This window comes from Manis pentadactyla, chromosome 10, assembly GCF_030020395.1.
Source record: "Manis pentadactyla isolate mManPen7 chromosome 10, mManPen7.hap1, whole genome shotgun sequence".
Lineage (NCBI taxonomy): Eukaryota > Metazoa > Chordata > Mammalia > Pholidota > Manidae > Manis > Manis pentadactyla.
In genome coordinates, this window is record NC_080028.1 from 40956408 (window position 1) to 40973103 (window position 16696).

The window sequence follows — 16696 nt, forward strand, 5'->3', positions numbered from 1 at the left end:
GGTCAAATGTCATCAGGAAGAATAAAATGTAAGAACTAAGTTACAAGACTCTTTGAAAGAATCTTCTATATGAGATAAGTAATGAGGTAGAAAAACATTATCAGAAGAAGTACATGAAACCTGTTTTTTGCTTTTATGGTAAGGTTGTCCTTTAACATTCCTGAACCCAATCAACATTGGGGGTTCAATTCCATACACACAAGATGAAACCAGGCAATGCTCACACACCATCAGGGTATCTGATAATCTATGTCAAATTTGACTCCATCAAACCAGAGATAGTATAGATTCCACAGGTTAAGGGTTCAGTCTTCCAATATTGCCCCCATCCCCACTTCAAAGTGGCTATTGTTGTGTTTCTGACCCACTGCCTACAGATTGGAAGTTCCAATGACCTCTTTAGGTTCAGTTAATTTGCTACAGCAGCTCACTGAATTCAGGGAAACAATTATGCTTACCAGTGTACCGAAAGACATGACAAAAGATCATCAACAGCCAGATGAAGAGATACATAGGGGTAGTTTCTGATCAAAGGAGCTTTCTGTCATCATGTTGCTTGGGGCCTACCTCAGTAGCACTTGGAAAAAATGGCCAAATCACTCTTGAGTTTTTATGGAAGCTTTATTATTAACCAAGTCACTGGCCATTAACTGATTCAACCTCCAGCCCTTCCAGCCTCTCTTGAGGTCAGGGGATGGGACTGAATATTCCAATTCACTAGTCACATGGTTGTTCTCCTGTCAAGCAGCCTGCATTCCTAGGTGATACCCAGAAATCACCCTATTAAAATAACACAAGACACCTTTATCTCTCTCAGTTCTTAGGAAAATCCAAGGGTTTGGGGAGCCCTGCACCAGGAACTGTGGACAAAGACCAAATATATATTTCCTATAAACCACAATTCAGCAGGTTATGCATTGTAGCATTTTTTATAACTATTGTTTTGAAAAACACCACATCTTTTGTAACATATCCCAGATGACTTCTTTTACCTGCTGGTTCCTTAGGGTATAAATGAAGGGATTTAGTAAAGGGGCAACTGAGGTGTACAGCAAAGCCACACCTTAGGATACAGTCACTCTTTCTTTGGCAGATGGCTTAATATATATAAAGATACAGCTGCCATAAGTCATGGAGACAACAATCATGTGGGAAGTACAGGTGGAAAATGCTTTGGTCCTTTGCTGTGTAGAAGGGAATTTCAGAATGGTCTTAATGATGTAAGTGTAAGACACAATCACTAGTACCAATGTGACCACAAGTGTCACTACAGCTAAGATAAAAGACATCAATTCTAGGACATGTGTGTCTGTGCAGGATATCTGCAGGATAGGAGATGTTTCACACATAAAGTGATCAATTGTTTTGGAAGCACAGAAATCCAGCTTGAGCCCCATGGTTATTGGAGGAAAGATTATTAGGAATCCAGTTATCCAAGAGCCAAGTACAAGCTGATAGCACACTTTGCTGTTCATAATGATTGGGTAATGCAAGGGTGCACAGATGGCAACATAGCGGTCATAGGACATGGCAGTTAGAAGATAAAATTCTGTAACTCTCAGTAAAAGTATAAAAAATAATTGAGCTACACAATGATTGTATGAAATGGATTTCTCCCCAGTCATAATGGTTATCAGGTATCTTGGAATACATACTGTAATGAATAGGATTTCCAAAAATGAGAAATTACGCAGAAAGAAATACATTGGTGTCTTGAGGCGAAGGTCCAGAAGGGTGAGGAGGATGATGGTTAAGTTCCCTATCAGGCTCAATGTGTAATTCAGAAATAGAAACAGGAAAATCACAATTTGCAATTGTGGGTCATCTGTCAATCCTAGGAGAATAAACTCTATGTCTTTTGATTGGTTCTTCATTTCCCGTTTGTGGGTCTTTTCAAATATACATAGAAAAAGATAAAAAATTGAACATACTGATGAATGTAATACGGTAGAATATAGATTAATCTATGAATGTAAATATGTGTAAATATATAGCTATAAATTAGATTAAGTGTAGATAAATTAACCTAAATATGCATAAATTAACCTGTAAACAAATGAATATATAGTAAGTATACATATATAGTTGCCAAATATGTATATTAACCTAATAAATACATATATACATTTCACCTAAAGCAGAATAAGGTATGCATTCTCTAATTTATCCATTTGTAAATGGTTTCTCCAGTTTGAAACTGCTGATGACACAGATAATCAATTTAAAATACTTTCTTGCCCAAGTTCTCTTTATTATAATGTCCCTCATTAGTTTTCCTCTAGAACTTGGATATTTCTTGTGATTAATACGCATTCTTGCCCATCACTTCCAAAAGGAATCCACTCAGCATGTATAATTTAAATAAAATAATATGGGTTATTTTAAGTGAATTTTTCTATCATTTTTATTCAACCTGTAAAAATACACTAAATTATTTGCCTTTTTTGGAATAAATATCAGGGTGATTTTTCAAAAACATGATTTAGAGTTTGTTAACAATTCTTGTCATGTTCAATTACTAAGGCAGTGTTGATTTTTAGCACTTAAAGATCCTACTTATAATAGTTTTGGAATTATTTTCTTTGGTTTTATTTTTATAAAATTGAAATTTTTATAATTACCATTATTATCAATTTTCTTGATATATGACAAATTAAATCATTACAAAACAATGATTTTAATAAAAATATTGTTTTAGTTATAATTAACCTTTTTGAAATAGATTCTTATATGTATCCACATAAGTTGAGGCATTGTTTTTTTCTTAGTTCTTTCATATTTTACACAACTATTGAATTCTACAAAAATGTTGATGGGGAGCAGAATTGGCCACCCCAAAATGTGCCTTTTTAGCATGAGGATTATTTTAGGCTGATTATTTTTAAGAAACAGAAGACTCAGCAAGTTTTTCCTTTTACATCCCCCATAACTGCCTGCAAGAACTTAGAGACCTTTTCCATAAAGGGAGTTACCACCGTAGATAACCAGAGTATAATATGAGCAAGGTGTGTAGACAGGAAGAAATATAGAAAAATCAGTTCATTAAAATTCTTCTTGATGTTCCATTGTTCCTGTATGGCCCTGAAAACATTTATTTTCCAAACATTTACTCCTTTTCATCTTCCTGTGAAATATCTCCTTACCTTCTGAAGTCCCAGATTCCATCCCTTTCTCCTTACCTAAGAATGGCAGATTAGCTTTGATTGCCTGATGGATTTGGGGCTTCATCTTTTTATGGAATCCCCACACATATGCAGTTATATTTGAGTTCCCCCTATTTACCTCTGTCATGGCAATTTATTTGACCAGCCAGAAGAATCTTGAAACAGAGGAAAATATTTCCTCCCCAGCATTGCATTACTCTCTATCTTCTCTATTTAGGAATTCTATTTACTTCCATATTGTATCTTCCCTTTTTATGTTACTAAACATGTAGCTCTACTTCATTATACATATTACCTGTGGACTTTTAAAATAAATGGGCAACTAAAGCACTCTTTATTATCCTTTGTATTTGTTATTTATAAATATTTGCTATTCTTATAAACACTACTTTTTCTCACTCGGATAAAATAAAACTAAGATTTTTAATGCTTAATGTGGTTTTCCAAAGCAGTTATTAGTGAATAGCTACTTTTTAAGAATGGCAATTGAAGATATGCAGTCTTAAGCTACAAAGTTTTCACAAGGTTTTATTATAAAATATATTGATGACCATACTATGGCTCCCATCGTTACTCTACATCTGATTTTAAAAGGTATGTTCTAGGAGTCAATCATACAATTTCTGTTACCCTGTGTGTCTAGACTGTTCTAGAATTATAGGGAAGAGTTTCTCAATATTTTTCCCATACCACTTTATACAGGGTAACAATTCATAAAGAGAATCAGAGAAAATAAAACTTAGATGCCACTGGGTCTGAATAAAACAGATTACAACACTTGTTGATACACAACCATAAAGTGACTACAATTTAGAAATATTATAAAACATGAAAATTAGGCAGTCAAATTTAACTCTGAATTGGATTTATAGTGAATTTGATTTAATTTCTGATTTTGACATTCTGTGAAAATGCACATTTGAGATATTTTCTTAGATATATTATATCTATTGTTTATTACAACGTTATTTTCCTTTGTGGTCATATTGTAGTATCTAATCTGCATATTTACTGCCAATGCTTTTTGTAGGAAAAGGTAATGTACTGTGCTTCTGTAAAGAATTTCCATGTTCCCTCAAATTCATACTCACTTTGAAGTTCAGAACTCAGGTGTCAATAATTTTAAAGGATATCCATCTTCTATTCCAGATAAGGTGCGTTTTGTGAAATTTTGTTCATATAATTGCTGTTACTCAAAACCTTAAAATAGGAATTTATTCTTTAAGTTAAAGTAAAGTGAAGCAAAAAGTGGCAACTTAAAAACCTCAGGGCAATATCTGATGAAAGCTAAGCAACTGTTCCAAGAAAGAGATACCACATTGCCATCTGTACACTTATAAAATGCTCCAGTTTTATAATTTTCTATTTACCACAGACTCATGGGACCTACTGAAATAAAAGTAAGGAAAAAAATATTTTCTTTGGAAACCAGAGCTTTAAAAGTACTAATTATTAGCAATAAAACACACCACTGTTCATCTTCTTTAAATAAAACAGAAGTGAAAGTATCCCAGAGGAGTATCATAAGTGATTAAAAAACTCAATTACAAATTTCACAGGATCCTCAGTAGTTCGCTGTCCTGAGGCAACAATGGGAAGTCCCAAGCTGGTTTATACCAGCCCAAGACATCACCTTGCTTCCAATTAACAACAGAAACAATTTTAAACCATTGTAAACCATTTTTCACTCTGGTGCCTAGTGGTGTACATATGTGACTTATAAGTAATATATAAGTAATAAGTAACCATAGCTTATTATCACATTAAAAGGTGAGGCATGGGTGGATATTGATGAAAATTTTTTGATTTTTTGAGTAAACTAAATTTTATCTATTAAATATATTTTATGCCAATGCCAATGTTGGAGACAATCCAATGCCAATCAGCTGGTGAATGGATTATAAAATTTTGGTTATAGGCATTTGGTGATTTTCCAGTTATTTGTCCGTTAATGGTTCTTGCTTAATTTCATTATAATTGAAAGTATACTTCCTTAAATGTAAGCCTGTTGAACGTTTTGGAACTTCCTTTAGGCTAAGCTCATAGTTGATTTTGTAAATATTTCATGTGCTTTTAAGAATGTTAGATACTTTGAACTTGGACGCAGTATTCCACATTTATTATGAATTAAAAAGAGAAAAGCTAAATTATTTTATATTTTTGCAAACACTAGTGCATTTGCTGTTTATTTATTTATTTATTGTAATTTTTATCTCGGTAGTTTTTTGAAGGTTTTTCTATTTCATTTTTGATATTTCAAATTTGGACATACATTGCTTTCTTGACTTTTCTATAGCATCCTCTATTTCTTCTAGTAACTTTAAGACAGTTTTTCTAAAGTCTCTGCCTAGTAGATCTGCCTAAGTCTTTGCAGGGATACCTCCTGTTGATCTGTTTTCAATGGATCACATTTTCCTGTCTCTTTTTATGGCTTGTGATTATGTTGTAGTCGAGATCTGGATACTTGAATATAATAACATAATGACTCTGGGATGCAGATTCTCCCCTTCCTAAGGGCTGCTGTTTTTTTTTTTTTATCATTGTTTGTTTTATGTGTTGATTGTTGTAGTCTCCTCTGTATCAGCTTTGTATAAATTCAAGTCTTCATGTCCCTTCTAAGCCTGTGCCTCTCCCAGGGCAGTCACAGCTACTTTCTAATTTGTTCTTTCTATACATCTACTTTTGAATCTTCTAGACTTTAGTGTGTGGTCACAGAAGGGAAACAAGAGAAAAATGAAAAGGTGGGGAAGGGCACCAGTCCCTTTAAATCTCCTGAAGTTCACTTCAGTCAGAGGCAGAAGGGCTTACACCAATGTAGGGAGGTCTAACAGCAATCCTTCCTGCCTCCTTATGGGCACCTGCAGGGTCAGAAGTAGCAATCCGGGACCAAGGGTGATTCCTAATATTAGGAGGACAGAATCCTTTCAACCCACCTTGATCCTGCAAACTGTGTGCAAGCTGCTAGGTGCCTGCCATGCAGGTGGGGGATGTAGGATGTGTAGCTTCTACTATGCTAAGAGCCAAAATTAATTAACAGCAATTTATCATCTAGATTTCCCCTGGAAATTGCAAGATTTCAGTAGATGCTAGAGTTCCAAACTGGTTACACCAGAATGATTCTGCCACAAATAACTTATACATTGTCCAGTGAAAGAAATGGCAATATATACAAAATTATACTATCAATAATATTTATGAAAATTCAGCCTTTGGAACATAAAGAAGGTGAAAAGCTTTCTTTTCTAAAATAATGCAGTCATATGTCTGAAAAAAAAACTTCCTTTAGGAAGATGTCAGAGTAGAGAGAGCCTGAATCCACCTGTTCCCATCTAAACACTGAATCTCCACCAACACATAGAGCATTTCAAAGACAAACCTCTATGTGCACAGAGCCTGAAGTGAACACTTTCTGTATAATGCCGGACAGAAAGATAAAATTTAAAAATCCCAAAATGGCAAGAGAGGCATAAATAGTAACTTTGGGAGCAGGTTACTCCTCCACCAGCAGAGGTGAGTGGAGGGATGTCACTGAGAGAGTTTGGTGTGGACTCCCTACCCTGAGGTACAGGAGAAAAGTCTGTGGTTTAACACGCAACTAGGCCATAGTGAAAGAACCCAAGTTTAAGAGCTAAAATTCCACCACCATGCAAGGACCCACTGGAGGCCATCTGGGATCCAAGGAGCCAGGCAGCACCATTGTTTGCACTCCTTCTGCACATCTTAGTGCACTGAGAGCAGATTCTGCATGCATATGCTAATCTCAGACTTGGCCTAGGCAGCCCTCTGACCCCTGCACCATTCTCAGGTGCAAGCAGTAGGTTGGCAGGAGATCTGCTCCAACCTCTGCCCCAGCCAACATCAGCAGTACCAGGTAGTTCCCTGGCCCACAAGGAGGGTGCCTGAAATTTTGGGTAGGTACCACCAAGGCAACTTCCCAGAGCAATGCAGGGGATCACGCATGTTTGGTGACCCCTGATGCATGGGTAAAAGCACATGCCCATGGTGTCTGACCCTGACCACTGGCAATGTTAGTGGGTACCAACATGGGAATTCCCTGAAGCATCCCAGAATGAGAAGTGACCCTGGCAACACTCTGCCTGACCCAAGACACAAGTAGGACTATGGGCACCAAAGCGATAGCTATCAGGAGTATACCAGAGTGTGCAGGGGCTGAGGGGCTGTGTGCACAGAGCCTGACTTCATACCACAAGTGGGATACTGGCCTACAGGTAAGCAGACCCTGGAGACTCAGCTGGTGCCAATCTGAGACTTAACTTTAATGCACCCTTGACTCACCTCCCATCCACCACCATCCCCTGCTAGTGCAGATCACATAGGTGTCCACCTAGGAGCCCCTCCAACAGGCTACCAGGGCCCTACAGCTGCAACCATGTGCTAGGAGCACCAGCACCAGGAAAAGCCCTTCTCACAAACAGCCTCCAGCTTGCCAAAATCACAAGGCAAACATAGTCTATACAGGGGACTCTCCCACACGAGGCCAACACTTCAAGACTGGGAATATAGCCCTTTCAACTAACTCATGGAAACAAACACAGAAAGTCATACAAAATGAGGAGAAAGAAAAATGTGCTCTAAACAAAAGCTTAAGAGATAACCGTAGAAAGAAAAAATCTAAATTAAACAGAGTTAACCAACCTACCTGATAAAGAGTTTAAAGCAATGGTTATGAAGATATTCACTGGATGTGAAAAAACAATACTGTGACTCAAGACAAACTTCAAAAAAGAGGTAGAAAGCCTAAAAAAAAATCAGAGATGAAGATTCAATAGATGAAATTAAAAAAAAAAAACCACTGGAGGGAATGAATAGCAGACTAAAGAATGTGGAAGAATGATCAGTGACTTGGAAGGTAGTTATGGATAGCACCCAAGTTGAACACTGAAGGAAGAAAGAAAAGAAAAAAGAAAAGAGAATAGGTAAGAGGGCTCTGAGACAGCATTAAGTGTGCTAACGTAAAGCATTGTAGGAGTCCCAGAAGGAGAAAAGAAAGAGAAAGGAGTGGAACATGTATTTGAAGAGATAATAGTTGAAAACTTTCCTAACATGGGGAAGGAAACAGTCTACCAGGTCCAGAAAGCACAGAGAACTCCAAACAAGATGAACCCAAGAACATCCATGCCCAGTCACATTGTAATTAAAATGTCAAGATCAAAAGTAAAGAATCTTAAAAGCAGTAATAGAAAAGCAACAAATTACATATAAGGCATTCCTCAGAAGGTTATCAACTGATTTATCTGCAGAAAATATACAGACCATAAGGGAATAACTTGCTGTATTCAAATTGTTGAACACATATAACCTCCAAACAAGAATCCTCTACTCAGCAAGATTACCATTCAAAACTGAAGGGTACATAAAGGGCTTCACAGATAAATGTAAGTTAAAAATTCTCACCACCACAAGAGTAGCCTTACAAAAACTGTTAAAGGGACTTCTTTAAGAAGAAATGAAAATACCCTCTCTAATAGCAAGAAATTTAAGAAAGAAAATCTTCTGCTGGTGAATCAAATGTATAGCAGGGGAAGGTAACATATGAATTACTTAAAAGCTAGTATTAAGGTAAAAAATAAAAAAGTAGCAAAAGCAATTACATCTAACAATTAGTTAAGGGAATCACTTAATAAATTTTGTAAAAGAAGATAAATACATAAAACATGGAGTAGGGGGTGTAAGAAATGTAGTGCCATTAGAATATGTTTGAACTTCAGTGACCATCAGTCTATTATAGATTGTTATACTCATAGGATGTCATGTAGGAGCCTGATGATAACCACAAACCAGAAACTTATGATAGATACATAAAAGTGGAAGAATAGGGAACCCAACCAGAATACTAAAGAAATTCCTAAAACACAAGAGAAGAGAGCAAGAGGGGAAGAAAGGATGAGAGAACAACAAAAACAACCAGAAAATGTTCAACGAAATGACAATAAGTAGATACATATCAGTAATAACTGTAAATGTAAATGGCCTAAATTCTCCAAACAAAAGACATAGGGTGACTGAATGGATAAAAACATTACACTCATCTGTTTGTTGTCTACAAGTGACTCACTTCAGTCCTAAAGACACGTGCAGACGGAAACTGAAATCCTTATTTGCATGTAAAAAGATATACCATGCAAATAAGGATAAAAAATCTGGAATGACAATATTTACATCAGACAATGTAGACTTCAAAATGAAGTAACAAAAGACAAAGAAGGACATTACATAATAATAAAAGGATCAGTCCAAGAAGAGGATGTAAAAATCGTAACAATCTTTGTATCCAACATAAGAGCACCTAAGTATATAAAACAAATACTAACAGACCTAAAGGAAGAAATTAACTGAACATAATCATAGTAGGGACATTAATAGCACACTTGCATCCAGACAAAAAATAAATAAGGAAGCAGAGGTGCTGAGTGACACATTAAACCACATTAATTTAACAGATATGTACAGAATATCCTACTCCAAAGCAAAAGAATACACATTTTTCTCAAGTGCACATGGAATATTCTCCAAAATTGATCAAATATTAAGACACAAAACAAGCCTCAACAAATTTAAGAAAATTGATTATGTTGTATCAATCATCTCAGAGTACAGTGGTATGAAACTAGAACTCAGTTGCAAGGAAAAGAATAAAAAAATAAAACCCCACATGGGAGTTAAATAAAATGCTCCTAAATAATCAGGCGATCAAGAAAAAGATCAAAGAGGAAATTAAACAATATGTGTAGACAAATAAAACAGAAAGTCAATGGTTCAAAATATGTAGGATGCCGCAAAAGCAGTTCTAAGAAGGAAGTTTATAACAACACAGGCCTACCTCAAGAAACAAGAATAAGCTCAATTAAACAAGCTCACTGTACAACTAAAGGAACTAAAAAGATCACCAAAGCCCTAAATTAGTAGGAAGAGGGAAATAATAATAATCAGAAAGGAAATAATTAAAATATAGACAAAGAAAACAATAGAAAAAAATCAATGAAACCAAGAGCCTTTTTGATAAGATAAACAAAATAGACAAAAAGACAAAAAGCCAGACTTATCAAGACAAAAAGAGAGAGGATACAAATAAGATCAGAAACAAGAAAAGAATAGTTACAACTGACACAACAAAAATTCAAATAATTATTAGAGAATTCCATGGAAAATTATACACTAATAAATTAGACAATCTAGAAGAAATGGATAAATTCCTAGAAATATACAATCCTCCAAGAATGATCCAGGAAGAAACAGAAAATCTGAACACAGTGATTAGTAATAATGAAATTAGAGTGTTAATCAAAAAGTTCTCAACAAATATCTAGGACCAGATGGCTTCACAGGTGAATTATACCAAACATTTAAACATGAGATACCACCAATTCTTCTTAAAGTCTTCTAGAAAATAGAAGAGGAGGGAATACTTCCAAAATCATTCTATAAGGCCAGCATCACTCTAATACCAAAAACCAAGAGACACTACAAAAAAGAAAACTACAGACCAATATACCTTATGAACTTAGATGCAAAAATCTACAAGATATTAGCAAACCAAATTCAAAAATACATCAAGAACATCTATCACAACCAAGTGGGGTTTATTCCAGGGATGCAAAGGTGGTACAATTCATAAGTCAGTCAATGTGATATACCATATTAACAAAAGGACTTAAACTGTATGTCTAAATAGATGCTATAAAAGTATGTGACAAAATTGAACATCATGCTATAACTCTCAACAAAACTGGTATAGAGGGAACATATCTCAACATAATAAAGGCCACAACAAACCCACAGCTAACATCATACTCAATGGTGAAAAGCTGGCAGCATATCCTCTAACATTAGGACCAACACAAGGATGCCCACTCTCACCACTTTTATTCAATATAGTACTGGAGGTCCTAGCTACAGCAATCAGACCAGAAAATGAGATAAAAGGTATCCAAATTGGTAAGGAAGAAGTAAACTGTCAGTATTTGCAGATGATATGATAGTATATATAGAAAACCTTAAAGACTCTACCAAGAAAACTATTAGGCCTAATAACTGGATTCAGCAAAGTTGTAAGATACAAAATTAAAACACAGAATTCTGTTGCATTCCTATATACTAACAATGACCTAGCAGAAAGAGAATTCAGGAAAACAATTCCATGTACAACTGTATCAAGAAGAATAAAACACCTAGGAATAAACTTAACCAAGGAGGTAAAAGACCTGTACTCTGAAAAGACAAATCAAAGAAGAAACAAATAAATGGAAATCTATCCCATGCTCATGGACAGAAGAATTAATATTGTCAAATTGGCCAACCTGCCCAAAACAATTTACAGATTCAATGCAATCCCTACCCAAGTACCAATAACATTTTTTCAGTGAACTCCAAATAATCCTAAAATTTATATGAAACCAAATAATCCTAAAATTTATATGGAATCAAAAAAGGCCCTGAATAGCCAAAACAGTCAATCTTGAGAAAGAAGAACAATGCTGGGGTTATTATACTCCCTGACTTAAGCTCTACTACAAAGCTACAGTAACCAAAACAACATGGGAAAAGAACAGATATGTAGATCAGTGAAACAGAATAGAAAGCCCAGAAATAAACCCGCATACATACCGTCAATTAATATATGACAAAGGAAGGCAAGAATATACACTGGGGAAAAGAGTTTCCTCAACAATTGATGTTGGGAAAACTGGACAACTACATGCAAGAGAAAAAAACTGGATTACTGTCTAATTTCATACACACAAGCAAACTCAAAATGGATTAAAGGCCTAACTGTAAGACATGGAACCTTAAAACTCTTAGATGAAAACATAGACAAAAACCCTTGAACATAAAGCATGAGCAATAGTTTTCAGGACACATCTCCCCAAGCAAGGAAAACAAAAGCAAAAATAAACAAGTGGAACTACATCAAGTTAAACAGGTTATGTACAGCAAAGGAAACCATCAACAAAACAAAAAGGCAATCTACAGCTTGGGAGAATATATTTGTAGATGCTATATGTGATACAGGGTTAACATCCAAAATATATAAGGAACTCATATGACAGGACATCAGAAAACCAAATAATCTGATGAAAAACTGGGCAGAGGACCTGAACAGACATTTTTCCAAAGAAGAAATAGAGATGGCAAACAGGCACATGAAAAGATGCTCCAGTTTGATGATCATCAGGGAATTACAAATCAAACCCACAATGAGATATCACCTCACACCAGTTCGAATGGCCACTATCCAAAAGACAAGAAATAACAAGTGTTGGTGAGTATGTGGTGAAAAGAGAACCCTCCTACACTATTGGTGGGAAAGGAGATTGGTACAGCCACCAGTGGAAAGCAGTATGAAGTTTCCTAAAAAAACTAAAAATAGAAATACCATTTGACCCAGTAAATTTACTTCTAGGAGTTTACCTGAAGAAAACAAAATCCCTGATTTAAAAAGATATATTAACACCTATGTTTATTGCCACATTATTTCAGTAGCCAAGACATGAAAGCAACCAAAGTGTCCATCAATAAATGAAAGGATAAAGAAGGTGTGGTGCATATACACATGGAATATTATTCAGACACAAACAAGAAAGAAATCCTGCCATTTGAGACAACATGGATGGTTTGAGAGGGTATTATACTAAGTAAAATAAACTAGGTGGAAATGGCAAATACCATATCACTTCAATTATATGTAGACCTCTAAACAAAACAAAACAAAAAGAACAAAACAGTAATAGACTCATAACACTGAAGTGACTTGTGGTTACCGTGGGGATAGATGGGTGAAATAGATGAAGGTTATAAAGAGGCATAAAATCTTTATCATATGTTAGTCACTGGGATGAAAGTACCTCATAGAGAATATTGTCAGTGGTTCTGTAATATGTTTCTATGTTGATGGACAGAAACTACAATAGTTGGGGTGGGCCTTTAATAATGTATATAACTGTTTAATCACTGTGTTGCATACATGAAACCAATATAATATTGTGTATCAACTATATTTCAATAAAAACATCTTCTTGCTCCTTATGCCCCATACCTTGCCCTATGAATTTCTGCTATTTGGCTGTTCCTGAGTGGTATTATTTCTAATAAACTGAAAGTAGGAAGTACAGCACTTACATATTGCTATGGGCAATATTCAGAAGGGCAAGCATCAAAATAATAACATTTTTCTGGATATTAAAGTTTCTATAACTTTTTTTAGTTCTTATATGTGTTTGAAATTTTCTACATTAAATATATTTATTATGCATGTAATTTTAGACAAGAAAGTTATCTCCTTACGGTATTGCATAATCCATGTGTGAACAAATATATAAGAGCAGGTTTCCAAATTGTCATTGCAGTCTTTTTCTTTTACACGTGGACTGAGGTGGTTGCCATTAATGCTTCTTTGTCTCTCTGTGGACATTATCCCCACTGGGGCTTGGCTGAGAACTTTTATGTCAAAGTGAATTATATTTTATATTCAACAGAGAGTTTTGAATGAGGGCCTTCAGGGCTTTTTTAGTCAGCTGTTTTCTGCACACCTGCTGTAGATGGAAGAGATAAACAGGGTCATAAGTATAAAAACCTGTTTGTCCAAAGAAAATCAGACCACCCACTTTTGTAGAGCCAGAGTCTTCTTAATTTTTCCTTGCTCTTTGATCTTTATTATCATCCTTTCACCTACCCAGAGTATACAGAAATGTAAGGATGATATTTCCTTTAAATTCATAATTCATGTGTGTACGTTTGGTAAGTACAGGTGTCTCGGGACAGGAGGCTAGGAATATTCTCAGATAATCATATTACTATACTTATGTTTAACTGTGAGGCTCATAAAGTCTTTTGATTCATGTCTTTCCCATGAAACAATGAAGAATGTCCAAAGTAAGTACTGGGATGCTTTCAAACCCACCATATTGCAAATGTGTATAGGTCTTATTTTATTCTTCATTAAATTGGTGCAATTGCATGTACCATGGAATTTGATTAACACACAGAAAAAATGTATTAATCTCTATTCTCCTCTCCTTTTATCTGTCTCTCATTTATTTATCAACTATCTATAAATTTCATATCCCATGTATTTCAATTATTATCAGCAAATATCCCATTTTTTAATATTTCCTTTTTTCAGGACCAGTATCACCTATATGCAAACTCTTTGTCTAATAAACCCAACTTAATGTCCCTTTTTTCATCGTGATATCTGTAACCTGGCAATGTATCATGGTAAACTTGTACTTCATGGGAGCTGGTACTACTCACTTAAACCTAACTGTAATCCCATGAGGTAGTATTCCTGTTAATTCACTTTTACCAATTAGGAAACCGAGGGCACAAATGATAGATTAAATTGAGATCACTCAGCTAGTAGATGACAGAGATGTGACTTGATCCTACACTAACTGTTCCAAGGTCCATAGACTTAGCTCCTGTGTGTTGCTGAAACATGCATCACACTTGTCATGAAAGAGTGAAAGCAAAATACATTTTGATATTCTTCATTTATTTATACTTTGCCCATGTTTTTTAACTTATATTAAAATAATCAAGCATCAAAGCCCTCTCTGCTGAAGCACAGATGGAAAATAGGGAATAATAGAGGAATTGAGAGTCAAGAGAAAAAGCCGTTAAAGGACTAATACCTGAGAGAAATCTGAATTGACCTATAAATAATGCCTGGTTCACTGAGGAGGCATCTGGAGAGTCTAGGTAGGGTATAATCACTATTTTCTATGAATTTCCATTTTAATCAGGAACCACAACTTGAAGTAAAGGAATTTTAAGTTTTAACTTTTGTGAATAAACATTTTGGAACAAAGAAGACAATTCCCCATGAAAATATCACTCAAAAACAAGCAGTTACTGATTCAGCAGGGGAAACGTCAACCAAAGTATGGACTTGAAGAAATTAGTTGGAGAAAGTGCTATGAATTGGGAGATCCTGGAATACTTAAAACAATTTCAGTAGCAGTAATTTTCAAGAGAAACTTTCAACAATCTTAGCTTCTATGTGTTAAATTTCAATGCAGCTGAGGGAATTATCAAAATCTGGTTGTCAAGTTAAAGAAGGAAACACATGTGACTGGTTTTCCTTGGTATTGGAACCACTGTCTGAACTTGTCATATTTTGACATTGTTTGTCTGATCCAATTTCTGTGACTTTTATGTGAATATTAGCAATAGATGAAGTCAGTGATGAGAAACCATTCAACAATAAGAACATTCATCATTATGGGATTGACAAATGATCCACAACTAGAGATTTTGGTTTTTATATTTCTGTTTATCTCATATACATTAAGTTTAATTGGGAATCTGGCCATAATTTCACTCATCTTGGTGGATTCTCATTTAAAAACAGCTATGTATTTTTTTCTTCAAAATTTCTCTTTCTTAGAAATCTCATTCACAACTTCTGGTGTCCCCACATACCTCTACATCATATCAAGTGGGAACAGGGCGATCAGCATCAAAGCCTGCTTCAGTCAAATTTTTTTTGTGGTCCTCTTTGGAGCTACAGAATATTTTCTGTTGGCTGTGATGTCCTATGACCGCTATGTGGCCATCTGCAAACCCCTGCATTACGTGACCATCATGAACAGCAGAGTCTGCAGGAACCTCATCCTCAGTTGTTGGGCATCTGGCTTATTGATTATCCTTCCACCCCTTGGTTTGAGCCTTAATCTGGAATTCTGTGACTTTGTTATTGACCATTTTTTCTGTGATGCTTCTCCAATACTGAAGAATTCATGCTCAGACACATGGTTCATTGAACAGCTAGTTGTATTCTTTGCTGTATTCTTTGACTTTCATAATGACCTTTGTGTGTATAGTTCTGTCCTATGTATACATCGTTAGGACGATTCTAAGATTACCCTTAACCCAGCAAAGAAAAAAAGCCTTTTCTACGTGTTCTTCCCACATGATTGTGGTTTGCATCACCTATGGAAGCGGTATCTTTATCTATATCAAACCTTCAGCTAAGAACGAAGTGGCAGTTAATAAGGTGGTTTCTCTGCTAATTATGTCTGTAGCCCCTTTGTTGAACCCCTTCATTTATACCCTAAGAAATAAGCAAGTAAAGCAGTCTTTCCATGATAGTCTCAAAAGACTTGCATTTATTTCAAAGAAATATTAGATATTCATATCAGAAATTTAAATTAAAGTAAAAAATAAATTATCAGCATATGGATGAAAATTGAGTGATGGGAGTTATCCAGTCTCATATTTTTGAGGGCCAAAATATATAGAATTGAGAATAATGTCTAAGAAAAAAGTGCGAAAATTCAGAATTACACAGATGGACATTTCTCTAGTTTTCTGAAACTTCTATTCTTCCTCAACCACATTATAATAAACTCTTTTCAGTCTTATTACATAATCATTACTCATTATCTTATGTGTCTATGTCACTGCTCTCTACTTATAACACAGGCTGTTTTTTAAATTGAAGTACAGTTGACTTGCAGTATTAGATTAGTTTCAGGAGTTGTACATAGTGATACAAAAATTACATACATTAC

The 16696-nt window shown here is 35.2% G+C and overlaps 2 pseudogenes; one reads left to right on the plus strand and one right to left on the minus strand.

Moving 5' to 3' along the window:
• Nucleotides 1-935: 935 nt before the first annotated feature.
• LOC130685104 (olfactory receptor 6C6-like) lies at nucleotides 936-1877 on the minus strand (annotated as a pseudogene).
• Nucleotides 1878-15356: 13479 nt separating this feature from the next.
• On the plus strand, nucleotides 15357-16311 carry LOC130679275 (olfactory receptor 6C2-like; annotated as a pseudogene).
• The last annotated feature ends 385 nt before the right edge of the window (nucleotides 16312-16696 follow it).